Source organism: Mauremys reevesii, linkage group 3 (assembly GCF_016161935.1).
Source record: "Mauremys reevesii isolate NIE-2019 linkage group 3, ASM1616193v1, whole genome shotgun sequence".
Classification (NCBI taxonomy): domain Eukaryota; kingdom Metazoa; phylum Chordata; order Testudines; family Geoemydidae; genus Mauremys; species Mauremys reevesii.
Genome location: NC_052625.1, coordinates 164,692,035 through 164,709,232, shown reverse-complemented (window position 1 = coordinate 164,709,232; position 17,198 = coordinate 164,692,035). Strand labels below are relative to the sequence as shown.

The 17,198-nt window shown below is 47.0% G+C and overlaps 1 long non-coding RNA gene across 2 annotated transcripts in view; it reads left to right on the top strand.

The window, feature by feature from the left end:
• The window catches only part of LOC120400630, a 39,152-nt gene that overhangs the window by 15,024 nt on the left and 6,930 nt on the right, over positions 1-17,198 (top strand). Inside the window, exons 2-3 of one of the 2 annotated variants that reach the window (XR_005595934.1) lie at positions 2,046-2,161; positions 3,071-3,127. This is a non-coding gene — a long non-coding RNA (uncharacterized LOC120400630). Of the gene's footprint in view, positions 1-2,045; positions 2,162-3,070; positions 3,128-17,198 lie in introns of those variants that run through there. The other variant, XR_005595933.1, reaches the window with a different exon arrangement.

The window sequence follows — 17,198 nt, the reverse complement described above, 5'->3', positions numbered from 1 at the left end:
ATCTCTCAGTGAGTAGAATAGCTGTGCAGAGTCATATTCGAAGACTCATCAGAAAACCCCATCCTACTTATTCATTAGCTATGGGCAGATTTATTTGCTTCCATCCAGCTAATAAAAACAACATGTATAGCAATGGCATCAAAGCAATGCGTGAAAGCAGCATTATGGGAGTCTTAGCACAGCAGCCCAGGCTGTTGATAACAGAGATGACTACATACATTTTTTAAATTAAGGTTAATTATTCTCAGCAACAAGTTAGAATGGCTGATTTCTGACATTTAAGAATTGGCAGTGTTGTGTGTTGGCACCAAGAATTTGTGAATGGCCAGGAAAGGTTGAGATGACAGTAATTTGTCAGTTATGTTTGTACAGCACCTAGCACAATGGGGTCCTGGTCCATGACTGGGGCTCCTAGGTGCTATTGCAATACAAATACAGTACAAATAATCAAAAGGGAATCAAAATGATTCTGTCAGGTTAAAATCCTGGGTGGGGGGGTTAGGTAGCAAATGTCTTTATTGCAGTATCCTTAACAAAAAGCCATTATTTACAGTTTACCACCTCAATTCTTGAATAGTTACTTGATCTAGTGCTAACAACTACAACAATTCTGTTTAACTCAGATGATAGGGGCCCATGGTTTTGGACCTGTGGAACCAAGGTGCTCATCCCAGTTCCCCGCTAACCTGAGGCACTCTGCCAAATACAGCACCTCCTTTTCTAAAGGCATGTAAAAATCAACAAGTCAAGTAACTTGCTACAAATCTATCTGTAATGTTTTCACAGAAATGATATGGACAGCTAGATATTAGGAAGTCTATAGGAACCCTTGTTTGTTCTTAGACAAATGGAGAAGAGGAAAATGGCTACCTTTATCAAATTGTATTGTGTTAGAAATACATTAATGATTAGTGTTGTGCCTTTTGCTTGTTTTACACAACACAGGTAATATGAAGAAAGTACCAGGCCCATCTGCCCCCCAGATAATCATGCTTATAAACACTGTACAACATGCAAGAATTAACTTATTGCACATTAGTGCCCCAGCTGGTTTCTGGTGGCTTCCAGAACATACAACACAGTGAGTGCCTCTAGACTATGGCTCACAAACTACTTCCAGGGATACTACCCTATTCTCGTACACTATGATTACTTGAACCAGCTAGCATCTTTAGTGTTGCTAGTTTTGCGTACACTGCAGTGTAGCTGAGTACACTTTCCTTTTCAAGGAACTTGAGGAACTCTTCATTTCTGGCTGGAATATCTCCACTTCCTTTCCTTTTTAACTCAAAAATTCCATCCTAGAAATGCCAGCTGTCACTTGGACCACATACAAAATGGTTCTCCACATTGTACGTTATGCCAACAACTTTGTATCTGTAATAACAATATCTCTGCTTTGATAAAGTGATTATGCAAATAACTTGCATCTAATCAATATTTAAAATATTTTAATTATTAGTGTATTCAGATTACGTGGAAAAGAGCTACACAGAGGGCAGATGCAGATTTTCCTGGGTTGGGACATTTCATTCTCTGACCAGTTGGTGCCCGTTCTGCTGCTGTGTGCTGCATCTGAAGCACTGTCAGCGTTTCCATTGTAAATCCCATTTTGAGGGAATGTATGTTTCTCGGGTGTAAACCTGGTAGATATGCTCTGGGTCAGAAAGCTCACATTTTGTTTGCCAGTTTTAAAAAATATTAGTCAGTGTATCTGCTGGTTGTACCCCCAGCCCAGGAAGGATTAAACACCACACCCTGAGTCCGCTCAGGCCCTTTCTGCGGAGCACCATTTATTGGTTGCACCAAGAATTTTCAGCTCAACTGCAAAATAAAAAACAAACAAACTGCAGTTTAAATAAATCCAGCAGCTAAAACGGGTCTGTTCCCCTGACCTGGGGCTTCCTTACCAGAACCTCCCAGCTCCTGGCAGCTCCTCTCCAGTCCTCTTCTGAGACCACAAACCGGAGAGGCCTTTGTAAAGCACTTTAGAGATCTGTAGGAAAAAAAGCTACATAAGTGAACAGTCTTATTTATTTTACAAGATAACTTCTGAACCAGACATGAGGAAAAAGAATGAGCCACACGGGTATCTTTGAACACTAGCAGACCAGGAACAAGCAAAGGTGTTGATTGAGGCTATGTCTACACTACTACTTATGTGAGTATAACTTATGTAGCTTGGGTGTGAATAAGCCCCCCCACCCTCCCCAACTGACAATAAGTTACACCAACCTAAATCCCAGTGTGGACAGCTCTCTGTCAGCAGGAAAGATTCTTCTGCCAACATGGCTGCCGCCACTCATTGGGAATAGATTAAGTCAACAGGAGAGCTCTCTCCCATTAGCTTAGAGCAGGTCCACTAGAGCAGTGGTTCACAGAGGTCTTGCAGGGGGTACATTAACTCATCTAGATATTTGCCCAGTTTTATAACAGGCTACATAAAAAGAACTAGTAAAGTTAGTACAAACTAAAATTTCATACAGACAATGACTTATTTATACTGCTCTGTATACTATACATTGAAATATAAGTGCAATATTTATATTCCAATTGATTTATTTTAGAATTTTATGGTAAAAATGAGAAAGTAAGCCATTTTTCAACAATAGTATGTTGTGACACTTGTATTGTTATGTCTGATTTTGTAAGCAAGTAGTTTTTTAGTGAGGTGAAACTTGAGGTACGCAAGACAAATCAGACTCCTGAAAGGGTACAGTAGTCTGGAAAGCGCGAGGCCTGGTCTACACTACGGGTTTATATCGAATTTAGCAGCATTAAACCGAATTAACCCTGCACCCGTCCACACAATGAAGCCCTTTATATCGATATAAAGGGCTCTTAATATCGATATCTGTACTCCTTCCCGATGTGGGGAGTAGCACTCAAATTGGTATTGCCATTTCGGAATAGGGTTAGTGTGGCCGCAATTCAACGGTATTGGCCTCCGGGAGCTATCCCACAGTGCACCATTGTGACCGCTCTGGACAGCAATCTGGAGTCTGATGCACTGGCCAGGTAGACAGGAAAAGCCCTGCGAACTTTTGAATTTCATTACCTGTTTGCCCAGCATGGAGAGCTGATCAGCACAGGTAACTGTGCAGTCTGAGAATCGAAAAAGAGCTCCAGCATGGACCACACGGGAGGTACTGGATCTGATTGCTATATGGGGAGAGGATTCCGTGCTAACAGAACTCCATTCCAAAAGACGAAATGAAAAAACATTTGAAAAAATTTCCAAGGCCATGATGGAGAGAGGCCACACCAGGGACTCAGTACAGTGCCGTGTGAAAGTTAAGGAGCTCAGACGAGCTTACCAGAGAAGCAAACGGAAGGTCCGGGGCAGGGCTGCAAACATACCGCTTCTACGCTGAGCTGCATGCAAGTCTAGGAGGGTCCGCTACCGCTACCCCACCCCTGTCCATGGATTCCGAGGTGGGGGTAATCTTAGCCTTGCCTGAGGATTCTGCAGACGGGGAAGAGGAGGAGGAGGAAGAGGAGGATGAGCTTGCAGAGAGCACACAGCACTCCGTTCTCCCCAACAGCCAGGAGCTTTTTCTCAGCCTGACAGAAGTACCCTCCCAGCCTTCCCAAGCCACTATCCCAGACAATGAAGCCATGGAAGGGACCTCTGGTGAGTGTACCTTTGTAAATATAAAACACGGTTTAAAAGCAAGCGTTTTTTAATGATTAATTTGCCCTGAGGACTTGGGATGCATTCGCGGCCAGTAAAGTTACTGGAAAAGTCTGTTAACATGTCTGGGGATGGAGCAGAAATCCTCCAGGGACATCTCCATGAAGCTCTCCTGGAGGTACTCCAAAAGCCTTTGCAGAAGGTTTCTGGGCAGGGCACCCTTATTCCGTCCTCCATGATAGGACACTTGATCACGTCATGCATGTAGCAAGTAATCTGGTATCATTGCATAACAAAGCCTAGCTGCGTATGGTCCCGGTGTTTGCTGGCATTCAAGCAACATCCGTTCTTTATCTCGCTGTGTTATCCTCAGGAGAGTGATATCGTTCATGGTAACCTGGTTGAAATACGGGAATTTAATTAAGGGGACAGAGATGGTTGGGCTGTTTGCCTATGGCTTAAAAGAAATCCTTCCCTGCATTTAGCCAAGCAGGGGGAGGAGGGTGGGGTGATTGGCGCTGAGCTTTTTCACATTTGGCTAGCTGGGATCTTCCCTGCTACCAGCCACACGGAGGGGGTGAGGGTGCCTAGCAGCGATCTGCCATGATACCAGAGACGCGGAGGGGGGAGGGGTAAAGCGATCATCCCAGAGAACTGGATGGGGGCGGTTCTGGTGCTGCACGTTAACAGGAAAGAAGCAGCACTCAACAGGCTTTGCTTGCTATTTGGGAAAGGAGGGTGCTGGATATATGAAGGCTGCAGAATCCGAAAGACAATGGCTTACCACGGCCGCATGCAATCCGAATTCTGATGCCTGGACCTGCGTCTGTGATCTCTAGCACCAAAGCCACAGGCACTCAATATTAAGATGCAAAATGCGACCTTGTAGTGAGATCACATGTGCAATGTAAGGTGAATAGTGTTGTTCACCATGAAAGAGTATAACCATTGTTCTGTAAAATGTATCTTTTTAAATATTTCTTGTTGCATCGCAGGCGTATATGAACAAAGCTCTTCAGTCAGTTTGATTGGCAGCAAAAGTCATTTATTTCTCTCCAGCATACATCTTTATACTCTTGAAGCAGGCAAGCAAGCAAGCATTAATTTGTTAATAACAAAAAAACAGCTGTAAAGCAACAACCCCAACATAATAATTATCATCTAACACCTGTTTGATCTTATCATCTTTTTTATTATTAGCTGGGCCGCTGGGCTGAAGGCCAGCCAGTTCACACACACCCAGTCCCAGCCCAGAGCCCTATCCCTCAGCAGCTAAACAATCTCAGCATTTCACATTCCATTCCCAACAATTTCTCTCCCTTTTTTCCCTCCCTTCTGCAGCTGCAAATTTTTCAAGTCTCCCTCCTCCATCCCGAAGGCTATCTCAGATAAGGCGGCGGAAAAAAAAGACATGAGACGAAATGTTCTCGGAAATCATGGAAGGGACCCGCAATGAAAGAGCTCATCTGAATGAGTGGAAGGACGTGGTATCAAAGTACAGGAAAGATGCCAGTGACCGTGAGGATAGGAGGGACCAACGTGAGGACAGGAGGGATGAACGTGAGGAGAGGAGAGACGCTTGAGATGAGAGGTGGCGACAGGAAGATCTGAGGTGTCAGGATGCAACTCTGGGGCTGCTGCATGATCAAACGGACATGCGCCGGCATCTGGTGGAGCTTCAGGAACGGCAGCAGGATCACAGAGTGCCGCTGCAGCCCCTGTATAAGCATCCTCCCCCCTCACCATGTTCCTTAGCCTCCTCACCCACCAGACAACTAAGAACGCGTGGGGGGAGGCTCTGTGCACCCGCCCATTCCACCCCAGTGGACAGCCCAACCAAAAGACTGTCATTATTTTGAATTTTTTTTAGTGGCCTTTTCCTTCCCTCCTATCCTCCTCCCAAACCCCACCTGGGCTACCTTGTCAGTTCTCTCCCTCTTTTTATAATTAATTAATAAAGAATACATGATTTTTAAATGAGAGTGACTTTATTTCCTTAGGAAGCAAGCGGTAATCGAAGGGGGAGGGTGGGTGGCTTACAGGGAATGAGTCAATCCGGGGGCGGGTTCATCAAGGAGAAACAAACACAACAGTCACACCGTACCCTGGCCCGTGATGAAACTGGTTTTCAAAGCCTCTCTGTTGCACACCGCTTCCTGGTGTGCTCTTCTAATCGCCCTGGTGTCTGGCTGTGCGTAATCAGCGGCCAGGTGATTTGCCTCAGCCCTCCACCCCGCCATAAAAGTCTCCCCCTTACTCTCACAGAGATTGTGGAGCACACAGCAAGCAGCAATAACGAAGGGGACATTGGTTTGGCTGAGGTCTGAGCGAGTCAGTAATGTGCGCCAGCGCGCCTTTAAACGGCCAAATGCACATTCTACCACCATTCTGCACTTGCTCAGCCTGTAGTTGAACAGCTCCTGACTATTGTCCAGGCTGCCTGTGTATGGCTTCATGACCCATGGCATCAAGGGGTAGGCTGGGTCCCCCAGGATAACTACAGGCATTTCAACATCTCCAACTGTTAATTTCTGGTCTGGGAAGTAATTCTCTTGCTGCAGCCGTTTAAACAGAGTAATATTCCTGAAGACGCGAGTGTCATGAACCCTTCCTGGCCATCCCACGTGGATGTTGGTGAAACGTCCCTTGTGATCCACCAGTGCTTACAGCACCATGGAAAAGTACCCCTTTCGGTTTATGTACTGGGTGCCCTGGTGCTCCGGTGCCAAGATAGGGATATGGGTTCCATCTATCGCCCCACCACAGTTAGGGAATCCCATTGCAGCAAAGCCATCCACTATGACCTGCACATTTCCCAGAGTCACAACCTTTCATAGCAGCAGCTTAATGATTGCTTTGGCTACTCGCATCACAGCAGCCCCCACAGTAGATTTGCCCACTCCAAATTGATTCCCGACTCACCGGTAGCTGTCTGGCGTTGCAAGCTTCCAGAGGGCTATCACCACTCGCTTCTCAACTGTGAGGGCTGCTCTCATCTTGGTATTCTGGCATTTCTGGGCAGGGGAAAGCAAGTCACAAAGTTCCATGAAAGTGCCCTTACGCATGCGAAAGTTTCGCAGCCACTGGGAATCATCCCACACCTGCAACACTATGCGGTCCCACCAGTCTGTGCTTGTTTCCTGGGCCCAAAATCGGCGTTCCATGGCTAGAACCTGCCCCATTACCAGCATGATCTCCAAAGCGCAGGAGCCCACGGTTTGAGAGAATTCTGTGTCTATGTCCTCATCACTCTCGTCGCCGCGCCGCTGTAGCTGCTGCCTCCTTGCCTGGCTTTGCAAGTCCTGGTTCAGCATAGACTGCACGAGAATGCGCGAGGTGTTTACAACATCCATGATTGCTGTCTTGAGCTGAGCAGGGTCCATGCTTGCCGTGCTATGGCGTCTGCACAGTTCATTCAGGAAAAAAGGCGCGAAACGGTTGTCTGCTACTTGCACGGAGGGAGGGGTGAGGCTGTACCCAGAACCACCCGCGACAATGTTTTTTGCCCCATCAGGCACTGGGATCTCAACCCAGAATTCCAATGGGTGGGGGAGACTGCGGGAACTGTGGGATAGCTATGGGATAGCTACCCACAGTGCAACGCTCTGGAAATCGACGCTAGCCTCGGTACATGGACGCACACCTCCGAATTAATGTGCTTAGTGTGGACCCCTGCACTCAACTTTATACAATCTGTTTTAAAAAAAACGGTTTCTGTAAAACCGGAATAATCCTGTAGTATAGACATACCCTGAGAGCACTGCCCTAAAGAGCTTACAGCAGCACAGCTGCATCAGCGCTGCTGTAAGCTCTAGTGTAGCCATAACCTAAGTTGGAGATGAGAAGAGGAAAGCTAAAACAGATGCTTAGGGCTCATTTGCAGTAAGGTCCTTTTACAGTGCTTTGCCCTTAAAGGGTGTGCAAATGTACATTGGCCTGTCACAGGTCCTTAGTGTAAATGAGACTCAGACTGTGAAATTATATTTCAGTGAAATAAAAAAAACAAAAAAAAGGAGAGAGACACATACAGGAAGGAAGTATATATTTTTAGAGAGAACAAAAGAATAAGGTGAAATAAGAGAAGCAAAATACTTAAACTTTTTTACTAAAGGGTAAGCAGTAGAGAGAAACATCTCTAATGAACACAAGAGAGATTAGAAAAGTCCCATTGGCTTACCCAGTCCATCTCTCTGCAAATGCAGCATCTAGAGGTTAGGCACTGGTATTGGCAATGTTGTTTGGTGAGAGGAGTGTACCCCTCTGCTTTGCGTTGGACAGTACAGAGCTTTGGAAAATTCTGGTGCTATGCTTACCCACCGTCTGTGCATGTCCAAGAACCTGCTGTGATGATCCACTAGGGCCTGCATCACTCTGAAAGCCTGGGCTGGTTGTGGGAGGAAATAAGGGTGGGGGACAAGGAATGGAATGGGCATACAGGTGGAATTGATAGGCACAGCCTTTAATTGTTTATATCCCTCTGTGATATCTGGCACACTGTTCACTTTGATCACATGCCTCTGCAACAAGCAATGCATTGACATGCAAGCCGCTGTGAGAACAGCACCCACTTTGGAAATCACAAAACCACATTGGTGCGCAATTAACTGATAAGGTAACCAGTTTAGATAACTCTTATCTGAGATCTTATCCTTTTGTTCCGACTCTGCAGTTTTGGGGCTAATTCACCACAGAGATACAGAAAGAGCCTTTTTCCTAATTCTAACCATAATACAATCACTGTTGCCACGAGTGTCGCATGAACCGCCATCTGGGGGAGGCTAGCCCCCAGCCATGCCCCTTCTGCCTGAGGCCCCACCCCTTCTATGCTCCCCCACCGGAGCCCAGAGTCCCTCCCCCCACCATGGCCACAGGCCCCCACCTGAGGTTAGAACCCCCAGCCCTGGAGTGCCAGGAGGGTGGGTAGCGTGACTCCAGCCCCAGCTGGGGACAGCACTAGGATACTGGAATCACAAATGGAGTGGGAAGCGGCAGGGGAGGGGTTGGGGGGGTGGAATGTGGGCAGGGCCACACCTGGCTGTTTGGAGAGGCACAGCCTCCCCCAGATTATGGTACCTGCTGCCCATGACTGCTGCTCATCTCAGGTCAAGAACAACGGTGGTTGTGGTCAAGACACAAAAGCAGTGCTCCATCAGCTGAACATCGTCCTCAATAAATGCACAGATGCAACTGTTGCAGCAGGGGAGGTTACATAGCCCTTTGCCATGAACAGCTGCTCTCTTCCTGTCTCTCTGTAGGTACCTGCAGTATACCTCCACCACCTGGCTGCAGCCACTGACTGGTTTTCTAAAGCCCAGTAGAACCCTGAGCAATAGCGGAGCATGCATCCTGGCCTCCCGTTAGAGAAAATTCCCTGGCAGCAGTACCCAGGGAATGATGGGAATTTTTATTGTGATTATTGTACATCACAGCCCCAAAGGGGGATTATTGTACACCAAACCCAAACACCCAGCCAGGAGTGTGCCAGGTAGACCACAACTTAGAGAAAGCACTGCAGATGCTTCCGCAGCTAGGCCTTCGGGGGGGAGGAGGGGACAGTGTCCCAGTAACCTCTGAGAAACGTGGCTAAGTGAAGGGTATTTTATGAGGGCTGGCAGGAGAGGGAAAGGTTGCAGGTATCCCAGGTACAGAGGCTTACACAGTTCAAAGTGAGTAACAGTGGTTCCTGTTTGGGCAGAGACAACCCGTGCCTGAAGATAGTGGGGTGCAGAGTGAGGGCAACCGACTTCTGCAATGTTACTGAGCATGTTCAGTCTGTGTGAGCATGCTCAGTACAAGCCAAGCAACAAATCGGGGTTGGGGGGGGCACATGACCCCCATGCTCCATCTCTGTGTTTGGGTTCCTGGGCCGAACAATTGAGAGTCACAGCTCTTCAGACCTCGTGCCTGGAGTGCCCTCTCCAGTTCAGTCTCTCTCTTCCAGCACATAGGCACTGTCCACAGTTCCAGGGCTTACCTCCAGCTCCCTGTGGCCATGCAGCTCCCACCCCCAAACAGCCCGGTTCAGGATCTTTCCCTTTACTTGGCTGGGGAAAGGGAAGGGCAATGGGTGTGTTAGTCCCCAGCTTTGCAGATCAATCACACCGCCCTCCTCTCATCTAGTACTAGTCTGTGTGGAAGTTTTGGTGTCAGCAGGGGGCTCTGCATTCTCTGTGTGGCCTTAGGTTCCATCTTAGCTCTGGGTCCATTACAGGTGCCCCTGCACTCTATGGGGGCAGTTCTATTGGTGGGGTGACCTCCAGCAGTTCTGTCTCTTTGCCTGACTCAGTTCCCTCTGATATCTCCCTAATCCTGTTTTCCAAGAAATGAGGCCTCCCCCATGTATAATTTCTCATGTCAAGCCAGGCTTATCTTCCACTGCCTTTCTTTTTTTTCCTTTTCTTCATAGTCATTTCTCCCATATTGTTATATTTCTATCTATGCCTGCTTTTTAAAGTTTATTACCCAGCAACACATTCACAAGACCACAGTAGTTGTAATCATTTGAACCACCATAAATACTAGGCTGAAATTATACACCAGGGGGTGCAAGATTACCACCTCCAGTATAGGCCACCAGGGTATAATCCCACGTTTTATAAGCTTGCTGTTCCTTTAAAACACTCTTCTGTAATTTTAATTTTTTTTATTTTAATTACACAATAAAAATTGGTACAAAATAGAAAAATCTTTCCATTTATCACCACAGGAAGTTTAGGTATGAAACAGAATATAAGCCAATTAAAGTAACACTCCCGAAGTGGTCCTCAGTGCTTATTATCACCAGCATAGGCGGTTTTTACTTTCCAATGTCCCAGCATCTCAGATCTAGTGTGCAACTTGGAAACAGTTCCCTAGAGTGAACCCCACATGCCAGCAACTCTGTAAGACATGACACCTGCATGTGTAAGTGTCCCCCAGGAACAAACAGTGGTACAAGTCGGGGGCTTTCCAGACGCTGCATTGTCTAAGTTGCCACAGTATTTGAGTAGGGAAAACAAACTTCTTCCACGCTGTCTGGGCTACAGTGGTTTCACTTTTAACTTCATGATGTTGGACCCTTGTTAATTTTCTTACCTTGAACCAATTGGTGTCACCTGTTTTGTATCAAATGTTTAACTTTTCTGTGGTGATAAGAGGGCCAGTTTTCTTGCTCCATATTGCTTAAGGCCGCTCTTACTTCACATAGCATGTATCCCCACACAGACAAAACATGATATTAATATTAAAATACATTGACTTAATATCATACTTTTAAAAAAGCAATTACATCATGTATATTATATACAATTAACAAAGCTTCATTAACGTTCTTGGCTTTGCTCATTCAAGGGATGCAGTACTTTTGCTGCAATCTTCTGTTAAAATGCTAACAGCATATCGATGTCAGCTTGGTTTGAGAATAGCATACTAATTTCAAACAGTCCAGTGTCTGTGCCAATCCTATTAAAGCTGTGACTGTACAGTGATTAGTATTCTGTGGGTATATCTACACTGCAATTAAAAACCCATGTCTGGCCCTTGCCAGCTGACGTAGGCTCTCGGGCTAAGGGGCTGTTTAATTGCTGTGAAGTCACTCAGGCTCAGGTTGGAGCCCGGGCTCTAGGACCCTGTGAGATGTTAGCCTGAGCCCCACGAGTCCAAGTCAGGTGGCAGGGGCCAGCTGCAGGTGTCTAATTGCAGTGTAAAGATACCCCGTGTTGTGGCTGTAGCAGCCTCAGTCCAAATCTCAGTCACAGCACCACTATGTTGGTATAGCCTGCAAGACCTCTTCCACTTGGTTCCTCAAGAGCTCAGTTTGACTCTGAACTGGTCACTCAGGTTCCTTTGTTTGCCATACAGCAAAACTACACTGAGTTAATCAAACTCAAATGTAGAGGGTGGGTATAGGGTGTATCACATATCCAAAGTTACACAGAACCCCCCTTACTTTATACACATTTACACATCACATTACATTTCCTAGACATTGCATGACATGTTTGGGGATTGGCTTGGTTATTTTGCAGGAACCAATCCCTGTGCAGCACCCACTGCCCAGAGGCTGTCCCTGTTCAACTTTACTCTTTACCTCATCTTTATGACCCCAACTTTGCTTGCCCATTATTATCTTTTTCTTAGTAAACGGTGCCCTGGGTGTTCTCGCTGTAATCTTAGCTAGCTCAGGCTGCTTTTAGCTTATTGACCCACTTACTTAACTTGGCACAAACATTCCATTTTCAGCCTGCTGATCTAGTTACCTCCCTCGTTCTGTCTGCCAAGAAATGATGCCTCCTCCACATTTAATTACTTACGTCAAGCCCAGGCCTACACATGCTAAAGGGCATACCCAAAATTGCTGACAGATTCTCCTTTTTCTTGTCTCCCATTGCTGAAAGTTGCTCATTTCTGCTCAGGATCTGTGGCCCAATCCAGAGACTGCTGTAGGGCATCCCTGACAAAGGCATATTCCCTTGAGGTATCATGTGTCAGTCTTTCAAACACCCCTGGGCTTTGGTTTGGAGCAGCAGGCCAAGAAAATCCAATTGGGTGGCCTCATCCCAGCCATTTATTTGGGCAGCTTGTTCACAATGGGTGATCCAGCTAGACCAGATGTGGCCATCCCCTGTATAAATTCCATGCATGCAGATGGGCCACTGTGTCTCTCTATCTGCCCTGCCCCGACTATTTCCACTCTCGGGGCTTAGGTGTGCACAGTGAGCATCAGAGTTGTTCATTTCTGCCAACCAAGTAACCCTTGTACCTATGGAACCTGTCTCTTAAACTCTGCCAGCCAAAGCTGTCAGTTGGCATCCCATCACTACCCCTAGTGTAATTATTGTGGCTGCTCAGTATACCAAACCCCTAGCGTGCCAGTAGCAAGCCAGGTGTACCACAACATGGAGGCAAACATTGCAGATGCTTCAGCAGCTAGGCCTTGTAGGTGTAATCCTGGTGGGTCCCCATACCCACTCAGACACATGGCTCAGTGAAAGCATATATGACTAGGGCTGGCAGGAAAGGGAGAGGTTACCGATACCCTAGATACAAAGATTTACACAGAGTTCAAAGTGAATAACAGCAGTTCTGTTGACTGGCCCCTAGGAACCCAGTTGTTTGGGCCCTAGGGGCCAAACAATTTAGAGTCAGGACCCTTCAGGCCTCAGGTGTCCTCCAGTTCAGCCGCTGTTCCAGCAAATAGGTACTTTCGGATTCCAGGCCAGGTTTGGTTACTGTCTCTCACTGAGGCCCTTCTGCACTAGCTCCCCACTCAGACGCTGCTGCTCCCCAATATGTCCCACACAGACTTGCACCCAGCTGCATCATCTGGCAATCACATCTTGTTCCATAGGCAGATCTGTCCACAGTTCCTGGGCTTCTCTCCAGCTCTCTGCTGCCAATTTTCCAAAGAAAGTCCAGCCACTTCCTGGCTCAGGACCTTTCCCCTGACCAAGGGAAGTGCAGTGGGGAGGGGGCTTATGAGCATGGTAGTCCCCTGCTTTGCAGGTCCATCACAATTTCTCCTCTCCTAATTCTTTTGGTTCTCATAAGGCCTTATGAAGTCGCCCACAAGCCACTACTTCAAATATCCTGGAACTGGGAGTGAATGAATGAAGGGAAGGGAGGCAAAACTGCAAGTAAAAGAGTATGGCTACTGTGGGTACGCTGCACAGTTATTATTTACATCAGTGGTGCTGTCTCACCCGTGGAAGTACCAATGGTTCAGTTCTGTAGTGTAGATGCAGCCTCTCTGTTACAAGCGCAGTTAAAGAATGATAGCATAGATAGGGCCTTAGACAGCTGAGGGCTACAGCTAGACTTTAGCATATTGTAACATTGTTACACTGTGTTAATTCTCCAGTCCTCCAAACCGTTCTCCAGAAAAAAACAATGACGTCGGGGCCTGATATTTCTAATGTACAAACAATTTGAAAAAACAAACACAAGCAAAACAGAACCCCATTGAATCTATTTTTGTACATCCTAAAGGAACGATAAAAGCATGAATAACATTGATGTTGTTTGCAGTACACCTTTCAAATAAATGGGGAAGAGAGAGAAAAAAATATTAGATAGTGAAAGCTTAATGACTGGTGAACAGGAAACCACACCCACATGACTCGAGAGAGAAAAAAGAGCAGAACTAAAAAATACACAGGAAAAGACCTGTAGCGTAACCAGAAGGCAAAGACTTCTGAAGGACAGTAGAAGGGAAGGTGTTATGTGCCCTCCAGAAATGCAATACAAAGAAATTACATAAAGTTTCAAGTCCAAGGGCAGTAAAAAAGAAAAAGTACACAGAAAAGGGAAGGAAATTTGAACTGACTATCTGAACCACCGGGAACCTGCTTTAGACACCAAATAGTGTACATTTGTTATTATCTTTTGTGGCATAACAGTGGTATGTACAGAATAATACATCTGCTTATTTTCAAATAGTAACAGAAATTCTAAGCTATAGTTACTTGGATACATACACCTATTGCCAGTGTTTAGAGCTGCAACCAACTGAGGAGAAAAGAACTCACAAACTCCCTTTCAGTGCCTGACCCCCCTTTTCTAAGCAAGCTACGTGAAAAGCTAGCAAAAAGCCAGTCTGAAATATTATCTGGGACCAACAGGGCTACAGCAACACTGCATACAACACAGCCTATCAGCTGCTCGTGACCTTGATCACTCTCAGTCATGCTTCAGGCCAGGGCATGGTATAGAGCAGTGGTCCCCAACCTTTTTGTGGCCAGTAGCACATTCATGTTTTCAGAAGAGTGTGGCGGGCGCCAACAATTTTTCAAGGCTTATTTTGTATTTGTATATTAAATAATACGAAAAACATCATATTTAATATAACATACTATATGAATCCATAAGATAAAAAGGGTAATTTTACATGTAAAAGGTATTAATTAAATTATTCGGCAAGTTCTCTTTCACTTTACCATGTGAATTTGCTCTTTTTTATCTACCTGTAAGAAAAATTAAGGAGTTTTTACAAAATAAATCTCATAAACAGTTTTCATCTTATTTATTTTTAAAAAGTAAAACAGTGTTGAACTGCTGGTCCAAATATATTTATTATTCTTACTTTAACATAGAATGAAGCCTGCAACCCCGGAGTTCTGGCTTCAAAGCCAGAGAGAAGCCATGGCCCGGTGCCTGCTGGGGACAGAGAACACCGGCGCCCGCAGCCTGCAGCCCCGGAGAAGCCGGAGAGAAGCCGCAGCCCTGTGCCTGCCAGGGACACAGAACGCCGGCGCCTGCAGCCCCAGAGTTCTCTGTCCCCAGCAGGTGGGGGGCCCTGGGTTCTCTCCCCTGCTGGGCACTAGGCGGGCCCTGCGCCTGCCGGGGACAGAGAACACCGGCACCCGCAGCCCCGGAGTTCTCGATCCCCGGCAGGGGCAGGTCCGCGGCTTCTCTCTGGCTTCGAAGCTGGAGAGAAGCCGCGGCCCCGCCCCTGCCGGGGACAGAGAACTGCGCTCGCAGTCTGCAGCCCTGGAGAAGCCAGAGAGAAGCTGCAGCCCCGTGCCTGCCGAGGACAGGGAACACCGGCGCCTGCAGCCTGCGGGCCCCAGAGTTCTCTGTCCCCAGCAGGCGCGGGACCACGGCTTCTCTCCACTGCTGGGCACTAGGCGGGCACACATAAATGCCCCGGCAGGCACCATGGCACCCAGGGGCACCGCGTTGGGGACCACTGCGCTGAAGGGTAGGATGGGGTCCAGAGTGACTTAGACAAATTAGAGGATTGAGCCAAAAGAAATCTGATGAGGTTCAACAAGAACAAGTGCAGAGTCCTGCACTTAGGAAGGGATAATTCCATGCACTGCTACAGGCTGGGGACTGACTGGCTAAGCAGCAGTTCTGCAGAAAAGGACCTGGGGATTACCGTGGATGAGAAGCTGGATATGAGTCAGCAGTGTGTCCTCATTGCCAAAAAGGCCAATGGCATAATGGGCTGTATTAGTAAGAGCATTGCCAGCAGATATTCAGCACTGGTGAGGCCACACCTGGAGTACTGCATCCAGTTTTGGTCCCCCCACCCCACTACAGAAGGGATGTGGACAAATTGGAGAGAGTCCAGTGGAGGGCAATGAAAATGATTAGGGGGCTGGGGCACATGACTTACAAGGAGAGGCTGAGGGAACTGGGCTTATTTAGTTTGCAGAAGAGAAAAAGTGAGGGGGGATTTGATAGCAGCCTTCAACTACCTGAAGCGGGGTTCCAAAGAGGATGGAGCTCAGCTTCTCTCAGTGGTGGCAGATGACAGAACAACAACCAATGGTCTCAAGTTGCAGTGCGGGAGGTCTAGGTTGGATATTAGGAAACACTATTTCACTAGGAGGGTGGTGAAGCACTGGAATGGGTTACCTAGGGAGGTGGTGGAATCTTCATCCTTAGAGGTTTTTAAGGCCCGGCTTGACAAAGCCCTGGCTGGGATTTAGTTGGTGTTGGTCCTGCTTTGAGCAGGGGATTGGACTAGATGACCTCCTGAGGTCTCTTCCAACCCTGATATTGTATGATTCTATGATAACAGGAGAAGATAATCCGTTCCAATTACATACACCTCTCTCTGGAAGAAATCCTGCTTTCAGTTCCACTGGTGTAAATCTTTGGTAACTCTTTAGAAAGTCAGATTCAGGCCAACATAGATGAGAGCAGAATTTGGCTCCCTGCCTCATTCTGATATAAAACCCTGTGGACATCAAAGATTAATCATAGGTGTACTCTGCACCATACAATTACAGGAGAAGACAGATTACTGCCTCAGGGTGCTCCTCATCTTCTTTGGAGAAACACAATAGAAATGATAAAAGCTCAGAAGCAAACCATGATGCCAGTAGCACTGGAGAGATGCCTGCCATTGGAACACTAGAGGGTCTGAAGGAGGAGAGGACTTGTGTTTGCACTTGGGAAGAGGGAGTCTGTGCACAGCAGGTAACAGGAAAAAGGCACCAAGCCAAGAGGAGAAAAGGCATCAGAGGGAACTACTAGGAAAGAGGTTTGGGGGCAACACTTGTTCTGAAGTGGACACAGGAGAAAACAAGCTGTGTTTCTGATGCAAGTAAAAGCAAATTGATGAAGTGACTGGCTGTTCTTAGCCTCTCATTCCATGCACTTAAAGGCAATGCAAAGCCACCCAGCAGGGCTGGATGTCTCTGGGAGGACTATGAGATCCCCTAGGGATGCCACTTTCTTTATTCACCACCAGGAGGTTTCTGTCCCTCCTTATTCCCTCCCCAGGAGGCTTCTGCTGCTGTCACTTTTTCCAGCTTCTTCGGCTGTTTGCAGCTGCAGTGCTTTGTCTGTGATGGGTCACTCTGGGCAAGAGGATAACAGGGCCGTTTGCACATTCTTTACTGCCAGCACTGGTTTCACTGAGACTTTCAAAGCTGCGGTTGCACTCATATAGCTCAGGTGTAAAAAGAGAAACTGAAGACAGCAGATACTGGCACTGGACAATGCCCATCCCCCAGCAGTCACAGGAAGCTGATCATATGGGACAAACCTACCAGATGATCCCTGCCCAGGGCTCATGCCCAGGCACCATGGTTCATTGGAGAAGGTTCCTAGCTGCCTTAGCTGGGTAAATCCT